Genomic DNA, 18,455 nt, shown 5'->3' on the forward strand with positions numbered 1-18,455 from the left:
CACCTTAACGTAATGTCAATACGTTACTTGGCCCTCCGAACTAGCGTAAGTTCTATGCGAGTTTTGTTCTAAGGCACCAAAAGGCATAGCCGAGATACCGGTTCCTTCAATATGAGAGCAGAACAAATTTTTCTCAGGAGAATGAAGAGGTCTTACACCTAAAATTGTATCCCTTGAGCATTGGCCATTGTCCAGTTTATTATGGGCCGTTAAAATGGGCAAAATGGCTCATTTTTATTTTCAGAGAAATGGCTTCTAGCAAAAGCTGTCAACTAACTTGATCCAAGTGCTCAGGAGATGTGCTGAGTACACAAAATGGTTTCAGAATTATATATCTCATGAAGAAGTGCACAAAGATGAGGATGAACTTGCAGAAAACTCAGTTTTGGCGTATATTTATCCCCAGGTTTAACAATGCGGCGGTCCTAGGAAAACTATGCCAAATACCAGATCTGAGAGCACATTGTATTGCTTTCAAATTGGTAAAGCTTTATCAACATAGTTTTTCTGCTAAGCAAGAAAAAATTGTATAAATGCTCTCCACTAGTATCAAAATGTGCATCGTGGTTCGTCTAATCCAGATAGCTTTTTGGTGGCTAAAACAAATTGCGTGGACTTAAGCATTGCTGCACCAATAGTGGGGCGTCTAAACTACTTGCAAGTTAATTCATTGCCGAGTGGCCACAAGCTGCTTCAGTCAAGAGGACGGTGCTGGATTACATGTATTTACCTGCATCTTGCTGTCTTCGTCGGCCTGCTTGGCATCATCACTAAGGCTGCCAACTCTCTAGTGGACGCAGTCGGGAGAGGGTGGTGGCGGAAGGCAGGAGCCGCCAAGTTGTACCTGCAACAAATTTGCACAAATGTTCGAAGTTCTACCATGTCGTAATTTACAAAAATGCAGCAGTTGTCTGTGTAACATGGTTACCAATACAAATAAAGGTAAACAATTAGGTCCTACAACACAATCAGAACCCCGACAAAAACAAAGCAGCAGTTATGCATATGAAAATGCCAGCAAAGACAAAAAGAGTGTGCAACCCGAACCTGTGCTCACGCCATGAGTAGATGTGCCTGTCAACTGCAAGCCTGCCATCTTAAAATGTCATTGTATATTTTTAACCTGCATTTATCCAAGTTCAACGTCTCTTGACATAAGTAAATTATCAAGCTACTTCAATAAACGATTTTCTATGGTCATTAATGCAATAAAGTGCAAGCTGCAAATGAAGCTGGCCAACCGGGTAGTGAAGAATAATATTGTGCTTCTCGAAATCTTATTCGTGTTTTTCAGCCTGTGTCTTGGCTCTAGCATTATTAGAATACAGAAAAACTTTTCACATTCTCGACATTTGATCCTGCTAATTTTTATTCCATAATGCATAATACTTCAGCATGAGCAATAATGGTTCCTTTTAACGGTAAATAGTGGTAGAACAAGGAATGTCGCTCGAGCCAACGCGTCGACAAGACTACTTGTCTCCTACTCCTTCTCGAAACATTGGCTGCAGCAATGCTTCTGTCTCCGTCTTCGTGTGTGTGTACATATGTCTTTTCAGTGTCGTGTTGATGAAATTGGAATAACAGAGAATTAGTAAACGTACCCGACGAGAAATTTTGCCTTGTTGGTAGATAACGACAGAGTAACTGTGCAACATTGAGACATGGACAAAGGAGGCTTGTGTCTCTTGTCTCCTCCAGCGCTTTCTCGTCCTTGAGCGATTACTCTATCTCTGTGTAAACATATTACCGTTTGCACAATAATACTGAAATAAATAAGAAAGGAATGAAAACAAAAAATTACGACATATAGCATCATACTGCTAATGAAAAATTACAAAGTGCCTGTGCGATTTCTCACCCATAATGTGCTGGATAAGTTGGCTACTTCCTGTAGCTGTTGCCGCTTCTTCAATACCTAAAATAATGTACATTTCAAAATTACAAAAATGTGCAGGAAAACAGCAGTAGAGTAGGAGATAACACCAGCATTGTTTCTACAAGAAGGTAAACTAATCTCTGATACATGACAGACGAAATTTTTAAAATTAAATTAGTAAAATAATACACCACACCTCATTATATTTCATTCAATGCTGTCAGAGTAAAATAATACCAAGAATTCCACTTTTACAATAAAATATCCTACAGCGATTAAGCCAACAACAGCTGTACTTGAAATTTTTACACGTACATTCCAATAGCCAAGACAGGTTTAACTTGGGTGGATTCATATGCAGCTCACTGGGAGGTAAAACTTTGCAATGAACTCATTTCTGCTTGCCAAATATACAAATACAAATATACTAACCTAAAAATACAAATGAAAGGACCCTTTTTTCCATAGAACACAAGACACAAAATAGAAAATCCAGTAATAATATTACAAATTCACCACAGAACATACCTCGCTTTTGAAACCCTAGTAGGTTTCACTATATAGAGGTTGCAGCAAATTCATGCTTTTAAATAGTAACAGTGAAAATAAAGATTACTTGAGAAATAATACATTATACATCGGTTTAGATTGTTAGCTAATGTGTTTCTGATCTGCAGCCAAAAAGACAATAAATTTATTTTGTTTCAACGCTTATACAGCATTGCAGTGATTTTATTATTATCGGTAATGTACCTGAAGCGCTAGCGAATCGTCAAGATACACAAGCTGTCTTCAACGTTTTGGACGACTTGTCTTCGGCAGGGAATGTCACATTGGTGCTACTATTTTTTTCTACACTTCAAGCTATGCAGTACTTGTTATTCTGCGGGTTTTTCAATGCGAACAGGCCGCTCATTACTAGGATCGATAAAAACGGTGTTTCTCCTAGCAGTACAGCTTTGTTATAATATCATACGCTCTCCTAAAGCATCCGTCTGCCACTAGTATTTTCACATGCATCCGCTCGCATGTCTGTAACTGCCAAGAGAAACGCCGCGCAAAATGTAGCCAAACCGGAAGGGCCGAGCACCGCGCTGTTTGTAAACTCGAACAAAAGCTGATATACTCACCTGAGACTTTAAGAGAAAATGGCACAGTCACTCCATGCTGGCAGGCTTTCATAGGCATCTGGCCGTCTCTGTGCGTTACTATCTCTCGCATCACAATGAAAGACAATGCAGTGCAGACCGCAACACTTCGGGTTGCCACGGTCCTGCGAGCTGCACTTGTTCGATGTCGGCAAAAAATAAATCGGTGACACCCTACCGCTGGCCGTCCTTGTCGTCGCAATCACGTAGCACGGAAAGAAGTTCCCACCGTAACTTGCGATAACGTCCGGTTGCAGTCACCCCTAACGCAGTGCTTTCAGAGCCATTCAACAACGACAGCGTGCTCGCTCATGATGCAACACAACTACAAAATGGTGGCAGGCTTTTGATGGCTACGGCTTTGGATCACTTTGGGGCCGCAGAACACATGCACTAGTTTTGGTTTTCTTTCCTCGCGTGGAAAAAAAAACATTGTTTTGCTCACTGATAATTTTGCTTCACGTAAATAATGTTTACGAATGAAAGAGCCATGAATTTAAACAAGGTAGAACTTTTCCCGTTTATTTGTGATAGCGATTATATGGACACAGCCGGTGAAATTTATCTGTTGGCGTTGCCGTGAGCTTACGTATGAAGTCCAAGTGCGATAAGATGCTATCCCGCGCCGTTGACTGCGCGCGTGAGAGCAAGTGTTCGAGGGTGAGCCGCGATGGATAGTGGCTTGATGGGTGTGCAGTGAAACGTGATAACACGCGCGAAAGCCGGGGGAAGGGAGGCGTTGGTTTAGCGCGCGTCTCCTATTGCCGTTGCTCTAAATCGGTATTGCGCCACACTCGCCCCGTTAGAGGTAATCTCCGATGGGTCCAAAAGCGGGGTGAGCCGAGGTAGCGTAATTTAAAGTTTCGGAGACGCGTTGAAGAAAGAGGCAGTAGAAGCGTTCGGTCCCCTCTGTTTGCGCTCATCACGCCAGCGCTGTGACAGCAAGCGTTCGCGATCAATTGATTGAGATCTGTTCATGTTAGCACGTGCGCACGTGACCTCATCCTTGCTAATGTAATTAGTAAACGAATGTTTACTGCAATTTATACAGCCGATGAAACTACAAACCTTGATTCGTGCAGTTGTCCAATGCATTGCTATAGCTATCAAAGTTTCGTCTTTCGGGCGAAACTGCGACTTTTTTTATTATATTTCTAAGGGGGCTCAAAAGCAGTGTAGTGTACGCTGATGTTTCTTTCTGGTCGCGGAACGCAACGAACCGCGGTAGCCCAGTGGCTGTGGCATTGTGCTGCTGAACTCGAGGTCACGGGTACAATTACAACCGCGGCGGCCGCATTCCAATGGGGGCAGAATGCAGAACCGCTCGTGCACCGTGAATTCCGGGCACGTTAAAGAACCCGAGCTGCTGAAAATTAAACTGCAGTTTCCCATTACCGTGTATCTCATAATAAGATCTCAGTTTCGGCACATAAACCCTCAAAATTAAATTTTACGTCACTGAACTACATTTACAATCGGCACTGTTGAGTGCATCCACTGAACTTGTTACTTCGTTGATGTGCTCTGTTTAGTAGCCAATTCTTTTTCTGAGATTTACAAATGGTCATAATCCAGTGTGACAATTCCTGGTATTCCTTAACAAAGGAAACCAGCTATCGCTTAAGCATGCGACCTGTCAATAGACATGGTCAAGGAAAATCCACATTGCAGAACATGGAACGAAAGAAGTCGAGGTTTTGACGGAAGCCCGTCTGGTCGGGAGGCATCATGAAGAAGGGTAAAAAAGGACACCGACCACTGAAAGAATGCAAGAAAAGACGTTTCGGCTCCTCCAACGGGAGCCTTGTTCACAATCTGAGCAACAGATTGTGAACTGACGGGAGCCGAAACGTCTTTTCTTGCATTCTTTCAGTGGTCGGTGTCCTTTTTTTACCCTTCTTCATGGGACGAAAGAGAGACATTGCATTACAACCAGGACATAAACCCTGAGGGTCTGCCTAAACCAGAAGCAAGCATAAAGGCAGAAGAAATTATTTCGTATTTCTTTCCTGCATTAAAATCTTTCGTCAATTGCTGCACACAAAGAAGTCGCGATCTTTCACGACGACTCTTCGCAAGTCATTGGGAGTCAATTGACTCATGCAAAAGGGTTGACCCTTATTTTGTGACTGTACTCACGCAAAAGTGGGTCTTAGCACAGAAAAAGGGAGTCACGTTGCTGTGACTCACTTTTAACCCTTTTTTTTCTTAGCGTGTACTTGGCTGCCAACTTTCTTGACCTCTTCATCTATTCTGTGTCCACGCTTTTCAGGTACAGATGATTGTGCATTTTAGCCGCCCATTTATTTTCATCCATGTTCCTGAGTCTTTCTTCAAAGTTAATTTTGCTCTGTGCTTCTTTGACTTCGAAAGAGGCCCAAGCCCTGTCACCCTGCACTGCCGCAATTGTGGTTTGACCGATGGGCTCCCAAAGCCAACCGGCCTACTGATCTTTGGTTAACTTCCAACCGCAATAAGATATCCGATTTTAAGCATAGAATGGCATTTGCGAACGTTAGCTCTGGTACCATTACTCCTTACCAGATTCCACGCACCACCTCATACTTATTGTGGCCCCACAGTGCTCTGTGTTCCATTATTGCTGCATTCCGCTACCCCTTTATTTTCAGATTACCTTGGTGGTTGTTTGTGTAAGTCTTTCCTTCGTTTATGTATATGCAGAGGTACTTACTTTGCTTGACTATGGGTATCCCTTGCTGTTGAATTGATGTTGGGTGTGTAAGGCTCGATATCGATTAATTGTGCTTTAGCCCAGGTCGTTGTTCAGGCCCGGGTGTTCCAGATGGGTCCAGGTTGACCGTGACAAGCTGCGCGACTTGTGCACTTCCTGGAAAGGAAGGTCTTCGAGACACTGAGACAGTCTTATTCAGGAAGAGAGCGCGAAAGTGTATTGCTCGTCTTCGATCACGTTCAACAGGTATACATGTTCGAAGACACCATCTAATTATTCGTCTCTTTATTAAAGATCATTATTCATGATTTCTCTGTGCTAAACATAAGGCCTATATTTGCAGCTGCGTTGCCACAGATACTCGCAACTATCTGTAAATCATTTTATTGTCCGCTAATAGCACCATGTCGTCTGCATACATCAGTCCAGGGACCTTCTCTTGCACCATTTGTCCATTACGCATGTAGGATAAATCAAACCCTAATTCACTGTTTTCCAGTCGTCTTTCTATACCCTTAACATAAAGCGTGAGCAACCATGGAGACAGAAGACATCCTTGCTTCAATCCTTGCTGAATTCCCAATATTTCATTACCTTTTCGACCTTCCCATACAACTCGTACTCGATTGTCTCTATAGATATCCCTCAGCAGCTCCACGAAATCGTCCTCATTGCCTTCGTGATTAAGAATATCCCATAACAATTCCTGCCTATGTTGCCATAGGCTACTTTATTATCTAGAAATGCAATCGATGAAGGTCTATTCTGAGCTATTTAAATTTCGATGCACTGAGTTAATACAATCATATTATCCTCTAAGTGTCTGCCTGGCCTGAACCCATTCTGTAGTTTCCCAGATCATAATTTTTCTCCACCAACTTCTGCAGTTCTAATTTTATGGCTTGCATTGCTATTATATATATCAACGACATTACTGTAAGTGGCCTGTACGAGCTCGTCTTATACCTATCTCATTTGCATTTGTAGATCAGGTTCATACTCCTTTCGCGCCATCCAACGGGTATTTTCTTTGTTCTAATCATTTTATCTATGACATCAGTCAGCAGTGCCTTGCTCCTTGGACCGAGGTTTTTCGATTAGCAATATGGGGATTTCATAAGGTCCAGCTGCCGCGTTATTCTGTGCATTTTGGCTGCCTTTTTCCAATAAAAGCTTTCTATGCTAAATTTTGATCTCCCAGGCTTCTCTGTTGTTTCTAGATCTGTTGTCTGAACTACTGTTTCTCTCGTGCCGAAGTTATCCAACCGGTCTTGGATAACTCCGACCAACCGGTGTTGCTATAGCTTTGCTAAAATGTATCCCGTCACGCACAGAAACGCCTTCGCGGTCTGCTCGGTGTAGTTCTCGGTTGATGTTAATGTCTGTAAAATTTATTGCTTTAGCAAGAGTCCAAATTTCCGTGTTTACTGCAAAAACTACCCTTTCAATTTCATACCCCTGTGTTTCAACCTCTGGCACCGCGCACACGGCGATTTGTGCTTCCTTTGAAACATTCCGCAGGTTAGTAACCCCTTTGGTTTGCTTTGTGATCCCTGCCCCCCGTCCGCGCAGTACGTCAATCACTCCGCCCATCATCACTACTAGGTGTCTCTCCTCTATTGTGTCCCACATGCGTTCCTTGGCTTCGCGTGCCTAACATCGCGTGTTTCTCAAGCAATGTTAGATGTGCACCGCGTAGCGTTGTTACATGGGCACTTCGCATTGCAGTTGGATATTGTTCCACAAGGTGGCACGCTATTTAGCAGTGGAGCAGTTGGATAGGTAGTGGTACAAGTAGTTTGTGTTTCCTATCAAGTACGACGCTCCTACTCATTATGGGTGATTAGCAAACAAATGGGTGGATTGTCTATAGGAAGGAAATACGATTAAGGAGAAGTGTACAAGTATGGTACACTAAAAGCCATGTATAGCATACCAGATCACATCAAGCAGGCTAGGTGACTGTTTGTCACCGCACCATTTCACAAGGGATACCAACAAATCCTCTTAATCAGTAGCAGCATAATCAGAATCGTATCGTGCCTCTTGTCACGCGATGTGACAAGCGCACCGCCTAGCGTCGACACGGCGAAATGTTAAAATGGAGTTCCGTTGTATTCCACCAGGTATCTCGATATGTGGAAGTTGCAAGTTACACGTCGCTGTACCTGTGGGGGTATTCCGTATTTGTCCACCCACTGGGCTGTTCATTTCGGCTGTCGCTGATTCAGCTTTATTACGATCACTGCTACCCTCTCGTTAATGCTCTAGAATCCATCAATGTTGCCCGCTATGTGCTTATGAACTAGAGGACCTGCCCCGAATTCTCTCTTAACTGGAAGACCTCTGTAGCAGAGGACGTGGCTGTTAGTCAGCACTGTATACGCCTCACCAGGTCGTCTAACCTCACTAAGGCCAATAACATCCCAGGCAATGCCTGATAATTTCTCAAATAACCCTGCTAAGCTAGCTTCACTCGAGAGGGTGCACGTGTTGAATGTTGTCAGGTTCAGTTTCCACTGGCGGCCTGTCCGGGCCAGAGATTCTTAGCACCCGCTGCCGCTTCGCAGATCTGACCGCCGCCTTGGGCAGTTGCTCCGCAGCCACTGGAGACTGAGGGACATAGGGTTAAATGCAGGAGTCATAAGGGAGGTAGTGGCCAAAACTGCACCAGGGAGGCCAATTCCTTTTCTGGTGAGGGAGTGACTTTGTCGAAGCTTAGTGGGCCTTCCTAATTTGGTTGCACCTGGACAAGTATAACCCCACTAGCTCTCGGCAATATATATATATATATATATATATATATATATATATATATATTGTTACGGTGAAGGGAAAGAAGAAGGTGACGCGAACGAGAGGAAGACGAAGACTCTGGCCGTTGCCTGAACGCCATATTTCTTCGCTTGTAAATATACATCATTCTACACTCGTGGGCCTGCTTTCTTCCTGCAACATTTTGGTGGAAGGTGCTCGGTACAATTACGGAACTTCGCAGTGGACGTCATCTACCTGCAGCCACAATGGCAGATCAACCGACACAACCGACAACGCCTCAGCAGTCCACGCCAACGGTCATCCTCACTCATCTGCGGGACCAGGGGACATTTTGTGGCACGGACAACACCGACGTCGAGGACTGGCTTGCGATGTACGAACGAGTGTGCGACAACAGGTGGGATCCAACAATGATGCTAACAAACCTCATGTTTTATCTGAAAGGAACTGCGAAGCAATGGTACGATACGCATGAAGCTGACCTAACAAGCTGGGATGTCTGCAAAGAAAAAATGCGCGACCTGTTTGGCAGACTTGCCGGTCGTCAGTTGGCAGCAAAAAAAGAACTTGCATGCCGCGCTCAGACGTCCACAGAATCCTATGTCGTGTACATACAGGATGTGCTGGCTCTCTGCCGCAAGGCTGATAACACCATGACCGAGGCGGACAAGATTGGTCACATACTAAAAGGTATTGCAGACGACGCCTTCAATCTCCTGATGTGTAAGGATTGTGCCACTGTGGATGCAATTATAAAGGAGTGTCGGCGCTTCGAACAAGCGAAAGGCCGCCGCGTCCCTCAACATTTCAACAGGCTGCCCAATACCGCCGCGACATCTTCGTGCGAAGACCCGCCGCGGTTCGTTCACCCGACAGGATCAGAAGGTATAACGCGTATCGTTCGCCGTGAGCTTGAGGCCATGGCTCCGGCTCCAATTCGCTCCGACTGTCGGGAAAGGGTGCCCGCTATCTCGCTTATACAAGCGGTCGTTCGGGAAGAAATAGCGAGTTTGGGCATTCCATCTCTCTGCTCGGTCCGCCATACGAACACCTATCAGATTTCTCCGGCCGCTCGCTCCCAGACGCAAAGCTTTCCGCCACTCCGCCGCAACCCCGCTAACTGGCGCACACCGGATGACAGACCCATCTGTTTTAATTGTTCCGGTATTGGACACATCGCCCGTCATTGCCATAATCGCTGATCGTCGTCTCCTCAGTGGTCGTCTCCGAGTCACTACCGCCAAGTACCAGACAATCGCACTTTCTCGCCCTACACGCCGCCTAGGAACATCAACGCCGACAGTGCTCCACCAAGATCCAGCCGCTCCCCGTCTCCGCAAGGCCGTCGGCCCCGTTCGCCTCTCGTTCCCCGCTCTTCGTCCCCATCTGCAACCAGTCGCTTCCCTTCGGGAAATTAGGCGGTGCAGCTCCCGGAGGTGAAGCTGCAACTCCGACCCGGCCCACAAATCCTCTGTTGACCCTGCCTACACGTGGAAACCTACTGGACATTGAAGTTGATGGTGTTCCTGTTACATCTCTCGTTGACACAGGAGCGCAGCTTTCAGTTATGAGCGCTGCTCTCCGCCGAAGGCTCAAAAAGGTTCTGACTCCCGCCGTACCGTGCACTGTGCGAGTCGCCGATGGGAGTACTTCACCTGTTCTTGGAATGTGCACAGCACGTGTGACCATTGCGGGCCATTATAGCGTTGTTTTATTTATCGTCCTCGAGCACTGTCCACACGACCTAATTCTCGGCCTCGAGTTCCTTTCGAAACACTCTGCCCAAATTGACTGCTCCGCAGGTGTTGTACAGCTGGATCTGCCGCTTGCGGCAGATGTGATGTTGCGAGATCCAACATTGTTTTTCCGGAAAGGTTGGTCGCCTTTATTGTGCTTGATACCCTATTGCCTTAATTTCATCCATAGCATAACAGCTTCTTAAGCGCACCAAACGTGATGCGCCCGCTCAGCTACGGAGCCAGCCGTTTGAAAGGTGCCGGTTTGCAGTGCTCCCGTATGTTCACGATGTCTCCCATAGGCTTAAAAAAATTGGGCAGAGTGCCGGAATCGCTGTCGTTTTCTCAGCCCCGGAAAATCTGGCAAGACTCTGTAAACGTGTCAATGTGCCTACATCACATCAGAGCTGTTGCTCTGTCGGCCACAGAAAATGTTTTGTGACATGCGCAACTAATGTTGTTTAGCCGATTGCCCTGTTTTGCGGCAGTAAATATGTTGCGCAGACCAGCAGGTGCTTAAACGATCGCTGAAGAGAGTACTACAACAATGTTCATAGCACTGTACACGGCAACTTGGACAACCCGGGATTGCGGCTGCGTCGGCCTGCGAGCCCCTCTTCGAGGATACGGAAGTTTTGGCGAGGCACAGTTCACAGCTCACGCGGGAAATAGCAGAAGCAGATTTCATCAGGAAGCTGGGCAGTTTATGCGTTAATGCCCCTTCTATCGCACTGACACCTAGTGAAGTCATGTACTGAAGAGATAGTGGTAGTAATGTGCGATTTTTTTCACATGACCATATACTAAGTACATATGACTTGCTGTTAAAGCACCCCTTTTTTTCATCGCCTTTCATTTTCTGCGCATGCCCCTCTTTATATATATTGTCACGTTCTAGGAGAACAGGCGACCTGAAGCGTTGAGTTCGAGTCTCTGACCGCCAGCTGGTCAAACGCAAAGCTCAAGCACCCGCGCGTGGATCCGAGTATCTTCGTCTGCTTCTTCGCTGGCGCCCGTCAAAGCAGGTGCCGGTGTATGGCGCGTAGACGCGTATTCGACTTTCTAATTATGTAGCACATGTTGCAAGGTGTGGCAATATATTTTCGCGGGCGAGACAACAGAGACAGCGAGAAGTCCACGTCTTTATGGGAACCAGATCAAAAGAACAACGTTCTCTTCTTCTACCTACCCCCCCCCCCCCAAGCGTGTACGTGCCACACTAGATGGCTCATGTGTGTCGGCATGTGCCATTACACCCCTCCTAAAGAAGCATCGTCTCGATGGTGCAAATGAGGGTAAAAAATATATAAAAAATGAGGGTTACAATAGAAGCTAAACAAATGTGTCGGAACGCGAAATAACAATCTGGTGCTATGCAAGAAGGAACACAAGTAAAAAAATAAAAGCACTGGACACAACGAAAATGAAAAAAAAAGGACGACGCTAAGTCGTCAATAGTCATTCGACGGTCGAGTCACGGCGCGAAAAATCTGGTTTTATTCTTGTAACATGAACCACTTCAGTTTTAGGAAGCCGTCGGGAGTTTCTAGGGGTGCCTTCTGGGAGAACTTCGTAGGTAACGTCACTGAGTCGCCGTAAAATCTTGTAGGGACCGAAGTAGCAATGCAGCAACTTTTCTGACCAGCCTATCTGTCGGATGGTGGTCCACACCCACACTTAATCGCCAGGATTGTAGGCAACCTCTTGGTGGCGAAGGTTGTAGCGGCGTGCTTCTGCGGTTTGGCGACACTGAAAACGGCATTGCGCGAGTTGACGGGCCTCCTCGGCGCGCTGGGCGAACAGGGCCGCGTCCGTGTTAAACATTCCCAAGTTGTCGGAAAGGAGCATGGCGTCGAGCATCGTGGTGACTTCTCGACCGTGCACTAAGCGAAAAGGTGTGAAGCCTGTACTTTCTTGAATTGTGGTATTGTACGCAAAAGTACAATATCTCGTCCCAGTTCTTGTGGTCAATGGCCACATAGATTGAGAGCATATCCGCGATTGTCTTGTTCAGGCGTTCAGTCAGTCCATTTGTTTGGGGGTGATAAGCCGTAGTTTTGCGATGTGCAGTGCCGCTTAGCATCTCGGTGGTGAAAGCTGTCCCACGATCAGTAATGACGACCGCTGGCGCTCCGTGACGGAGGACAATGCTGTGCACGAAAAAATGGGCGATGTCTGTTGCAGTAGCTTTTGGGAGTGCCTTTGTTTCGCAGTACCGTGTTAGGCAATCGGTAGCGACCACAATCCACCGATTGCCGGACGAAGACGTGGGGAATGATCCCAGCAAGTCCATACCGATCTGATGAAATGACCTCTGCGGTATTGCTATTGGTTGTAGCAGTCCCGCTGGCCTCACAGGTGGAGTCTTACGTCGTTGGCAGTCGCGACATGTGCGAACGTACTGCTTCACAGTCTTTGCGAGACGTGGTCAGTAGTAATACCGGCGAATTCGTTCCAACGTGCGTGTGTACCCCAGGTGTCCGGATGACGGTTCGTCGTGACAATCACGTAAAATATCGTCACGTAGCGAGGTCGGCGCAACTAGCAGGTATGTAGCTTGCGTATGGTCAAAGTTCTTCTTATAGAGGACGCCATCTCGGAAACAAAAGGAGGCTAGCGCGCGTGGGAAATTTCGAGGAAGACTTGAAGTGCGCCCTTCCAGGTAGTCAATGAGAGGGCTGAGCTCCAAGTCGTCGCGTTGATGTTGAGCCATATCTGTTACTGATACGGCAGAAAGAAAACTGTCGTCCTCTTCAAGGTCAGCGGAGGCACTTCCGACTGGTGCACGTGAGAGACAGTCAGCGTCGGTGTGTTTGCGTCCTGACTTGTGAACGATGGTGACGTCAAACTCTTGCAGTCGAAGGTTCCATCACGCTATGCAACCTGAGGGATCTTTGAGATTCGCGAGCCAGCAAAGCGAATGATGGTCGCCGACTACTCTGAATGGGCGACCGTACAAGTATGGCCGAAACTTTGTTATGGCTCAGACAACGGCTAAGCATTCTTTTTCTGTGGCGGAGTAGTTTTTCTCGGCAGCGGATAACGTTCGGCTCACATAAGCAATCACACGCTCTACGTCATTTTGCCACTGAACCAATACAGCTCCAAGGCCGACATTGCTGGCGTCTGTGTGCAACTCCGTGTCATCGTTCTCATCAAAGTGACTGAGTACAGGTGGGGCCTTGAGAAGGTTGCGGAGGGTATCAAATACGAGGCGCTGATCCTGACCCCAAACAAACGGGATGCCTTCCTTCGTAAGTTGGTTGAGCGGTTCAGCGATCTTAGAAAATTTTTTGACAAAGCGTCGGTAGTACGCACAGAGCCCCAGAAATCGGCGGAGATCGCGCTTATTTGTTGGCACGGGAAATGCGGCGACGGCGCTCGTTTTCTCGACGTCTGGGCGGATGCCGGCATGGCTTACAACGTGACCTAGAAACTTCAGTTCTTCGTACCCAAAATGACATTTCTCGGGTTTTAGAGAAAGTCCAGCTGTTCGATTTGCCTGAAGAACTGTCTGAAGGCGCTGTACGTGCTGTGAAAACGTGTCCGAAAAGATCACCATGTCGTCGAGGTAAACGAGACACGATTGCCATTTCAGCCCAGAGAGAACCATGTCAATCATTTTTTGAAAAGTAGCTGGCGCTGAGCATAATCCAAAAGGAAGCACCTTGAACTCGTAGAGTCCGTCAGGAGTAACAAAAGCGGTCTTTTCGCGATCACGCGCGTCGACTGCGATTTGCCAGTAGCCACAGCGTAAATCCATGGAAGAAAAGTAGCCAGGGTTGCGTATACGATCCAAGGAGTCATCTATTCGGGGCAGGGGATCAACGTCTTTCTTCGTGATCTTATTTAATTTTAGATAATCCACGCAAAAGCGCAAGGTACCATCTTTCTTCTTTACTAACACAACTGGCGAAGCCCAGGGAACGGTCGATGGCTGGATGACGTCATCTTTAAGCATCTGCTGAACTTGGTGACGTATGGCGTCTTGTTCCTTTTGCGATGCCGATAGGCATGTTGTCGAACGGGCCTTTCGGTAGGTTCGGTAATGATACGATGCTGGGCAAGCGGCGTCTGGTTAACCTTCGTCGTTGTAGCGAAACAATCTCGAAAAGAACCGAGTACATCGAGAAGCCTTTCTCGTTGTTCTGATGGTAGACTCGGGTTCACATCGAGAGTGCTCGCAAACTCCATGGCAGAATGGTCACACGGCGAAAGAGCAGCTAATACTGGCGGACCGTTGACGTCGGCAATTTCTGCAAAGTATGCAATCGCGGTGCGTCTTGTGAGATGACGATATTTCTCACTAAAGTTCGTGACCAGCAGGTGAGCCTGTCTGTTTCGAGGCTGAATAACTCCTCTGGCAACGCATATTTGCCGTGCAAGGAGGAAAGACAAATTTGCCTCCGCAATTACAGCGTGGGGAACGTCCTGTTCACATTGCACACCGACAAAGATGCTGCTGCGAGGAGGCAGAGTCACGGATTCATCGGACACACGCAGCGGGGTCTTCGGTAATTGGGTGATGTTGTCAGTTTCAGAAGTAAAAGGGTCCTCAAACGACACCAGCAACTCACGTAAGTCAATGATTGCGCCGTATTCACAAAGAAAGTCCATTCCAAGGATTAATGGGCGGGAGCACACAGGTAATACGAGGAAAGACCCCGTGAACGTCGACGCACGGATTCGAATACGTGCCGTACACATTTCAGTTGGCATCACCAGATGGCCACCTGCCGTGCGTAACTGGGGCCCTTGCCATGGCGCGGTGACCTTCTTCAATTTAGATGCGAGTGCGCCGCTAATAACTGAATAATCGGCACCGGTGTCGACGAGGGCAGTAACATGATGATGGTGATGTATGTTGTTTAATGGCGCAAGGGCCAGGTATGGCCAAAGAGCGCCAGGCCTGTGTTAATAAGTTCACAATGGAGCAATGAATTGCGAAAGGTAGATGTGTCGTGGCTGTAAAAGGGCCTAAAAACAATCGCTGTAAAATGCGTAAAATATATATGTAATAAAATTATGGCAATGGCTAATGAGGTGCACTATGAAACGAAAGAACAAATTGCAAGATAATGATAATAAATGAGAATTTATCACTGATGAGTCTTTCAAAAAGCACTACTGCCTTGACAGGCCCTTTGAAATGCAAGGGCCTGGAGACGCGTGCTATACAAAACTACGATCGCAGCGGCATCCTCTGGAGAGAGGATGCGCTATGAAACTATTGGGCAAATAACATGCAATGTAACATCGCTAAGAAAACCCAGGACAGCTTTGCTGTTAAAGAGGGGTTTGTCACCCAGAAACATAGCGGGATGGAGAGGGAGACAGTACCGGTACGCTAGAGGAAAGTGCCTTTTTCTCTCTGTTTCGGCTTCCCTGCACTCCACGAGGGCGTGGAGCACGGTAAGCCTCTCTCCACATCTACCACAGGTTGGTGGGTCATTTCCAGTTAAAAGAAAATTGTGGGTGCCGTATGTATGTCCTATTCTCAAACGAGAGAATAGGACATTAGTTCTTCGTATTTTCGTAACGGGATGCCAGGGACCTATCTGTGGCTTAACTAAATGGAGCTTATTGTTCGTTTCGGCATCCCACAAGCGCTGCCAGTGGCTTCGAAGATTATTTCTTAAGTAGGGCTAGAGGTCTGCGGCAGGGATAGAAGCTGTAGGGTTAAGGGCTCGCGATGTAGTTGATGAGGCCATTTGATCAGCCAGAACATTGCCCTCGATGCCTCTATGGCCAGGCACCCAGCACAAAATAATATGCTGGTTAGCCATATATGCTTTGCACAGAGCAGAATACAGTTCAATGAGTACGGGGTTTTTGTGTCTGTGTAGAGTCATGATAGCTTTTACAACGCTTAGGGAGTCTGTAAATATTATTGATCGTTTGAGTTTTGACTTGCCTATATTCTTCACGGCTGATAAAAGTGCATAGGCTTCAGCCGTAAAAATGCTTGTTTCCGGGTGCAGTACATCGGACTCGGAGAACGATGGGCCGACTACTGCATAAGAAACCCCTGCATGTGACTTGGAAGCGTCAGTGTAAAACTGAGTGCAGGACGAGTACTTGAACTGGATTTCTAGAAAATGCATCTGGATATGTGCCTCTGGAGCGTCTTTTGTGACCTCTACAAACGAAGTATAACACTCTATGAGTTGCCACTGCCACGGTGGCACTGGATTTGCTGGGGCCATCAAATTATTTTCAAGTAGTGGGATATCCATTTCTGCACTAATTTTTCTTATACGTAGTGAAAAGGGTTCTCTTACTGTCGGCCGGTTATTAAACAGTGTGGCACTGGTCATATCATTTATGATTGAGAAGGACGGATGTTCCGAGTTCGAATTTACTTTCAGGAAATAGGTAAGGCTTAAGTATGAACGTTGCATGTCAAGCGACCACACGTCCGCTTCTACGTACAAGCTTGACACGGGACTTGTCCTGAAGGCACCAGTGGCTAGGCGGATGCCTAGATGGTGTACAGGATCCAGCATCCTTAGGGCGCTTGGCGTAGCGGAATGGTACACTATGGCGCCGTAATCTAGTCGTGTGCGTATGAGGCTCTTATACAGATTTAAAAGGCACTTTGTGTCACTACCCCAAACGGTGCGTGACAACACTTTTAGAATATTCATTGTTTTCATGCACTTGTTTCTTATATACTGTATGTGTGCCACAAATGTAAGTTTCGTATCTAGAATTACACCTAAAAATTTATGTTCTGTTTTTACGGCCACACGTTGTCCCTGCAACTCAATGTCAGGATCGGGGTGCAGACCCCTCTTCCTGGAGAACAGGACGCAGGTGGTCTTTGTGGGTTAAGGCTAAACCCATTCTCGCCTGCCCACTTAGACACCTTGTTCAGACCAAGCTGAATCTGCCGCTCACAGACTGCAAGATTGCACGAGGCGAAACCTATCTGTACATCATCGACGTATGCAGAGTAAAACATGTTTCTTGGGATGTACACACGCAAAGAACTCATTTTTACGATGAAGAGAGTGCAACTCAGCACCCCGCCCTGTGGCACTCCAGTTTCCTGCACAAATGGTCTTGATACAGCATTTCCCACACGAACACGGAATGTGCGATTGGATAAATAACTTTCTATGACATTTAACATGTTACCACGTATACCAACGTGTGAGAGGTCTCTAAGTATTCCAAACCGCCACGTGGTATCATAGGCTTTTTCCATATCAAGGAATACAGACAGAAAGAACTGTTTATGGACAAAAGCTTCACGAATTTGCGTCTCAATACGTATTAGATGGTCGGCGGTGGATCGACCCTCTCGAAACCCGCATTGGTACGGGTCAAGCAATTTGTTTGATTCGAGGAAGTGTACTAGTCTGCGGTTTATCATTTTTTCGAACAGTTTGCAGAGACAGCTTGTTAGTGCTATAGGCCGGTAACTTGAAGCAGACGATGGGTCCTTGCCCTGCTTCAGTATAGGAATGACAATGGCCTCTTTCCAGGCAGAGGGGATCTTGCCGGAGGACAATATAGCATTGTAAAGGCAGAGGAGAGTTTTCTTTGTTTCTTGGGGAAGGTGTTTTAGCATTTGATAAACTATGCGGTCAGAGCCTGGGGCAGACTTGTTGCAACAACTAAGGGATGCATACAGCTCAGCGATGCAAAATGGCCGGTTGTATGCCTCGTCTCCGGTGCATTTTCTTTCTATTTTCTGTTTTTCTATGGTAGCCTTGTGTCTTTTAAATGTTGGCGAATAATGGAATGAGCTGGACACATGTTCAAAATGTGCTCCCAGGCAGTTAGCTTGTTCTTGCAGACTGTCGCCTTGTGTGTTTACCTACGGGAGTGAATAAGTTTGTAGCCCTTTTATCTTATTAACTTTCTTCCAGACTCTGCCCTCATCTGTATACGAGTTGATGCCTGATAAAAACTTCTCCTAACTCTCTCTCCTGGCCTGTCGACGCGTTCTTCTGCCCTGCGATTTTATCTTCTTAAAATTGACAAGATTCTCCGCAGTTGGGGAGTCCCGTAGCAAGCCCCACGCTTTGTTCTGTTTCCTACGTGCGTTCCGACATTCGTCGTTCCACCATGGGACACGGCGTTTGCAGGTCGCACCACTTATTTGAGGTATACATTCAGAGGCGGCATCAATTATAAGAGATGTAAGACACTCGACAGCAGCATCAATTCCCAGCGAAGATATGTCAGACCACGAGATACTACTTGTAAGACTT

The sequence above is a fragment of the Dermacentor silvarum genome, chromosome 11 (genome assembly GCF_013339745.2).
Source record: "Dermacentor silvarum isolate Dsil-2018 chromosome 11, BIME_Dsil_1.4, whole genome shotgun sequence".
NCBI classification, from domain to species: domain Eukaryota; kingdom Metazoa; phylum Arthropoda; class Arachnida; order Ixodida; family Ixodidae; genus Dermacentor; species Dermacentor silvarum.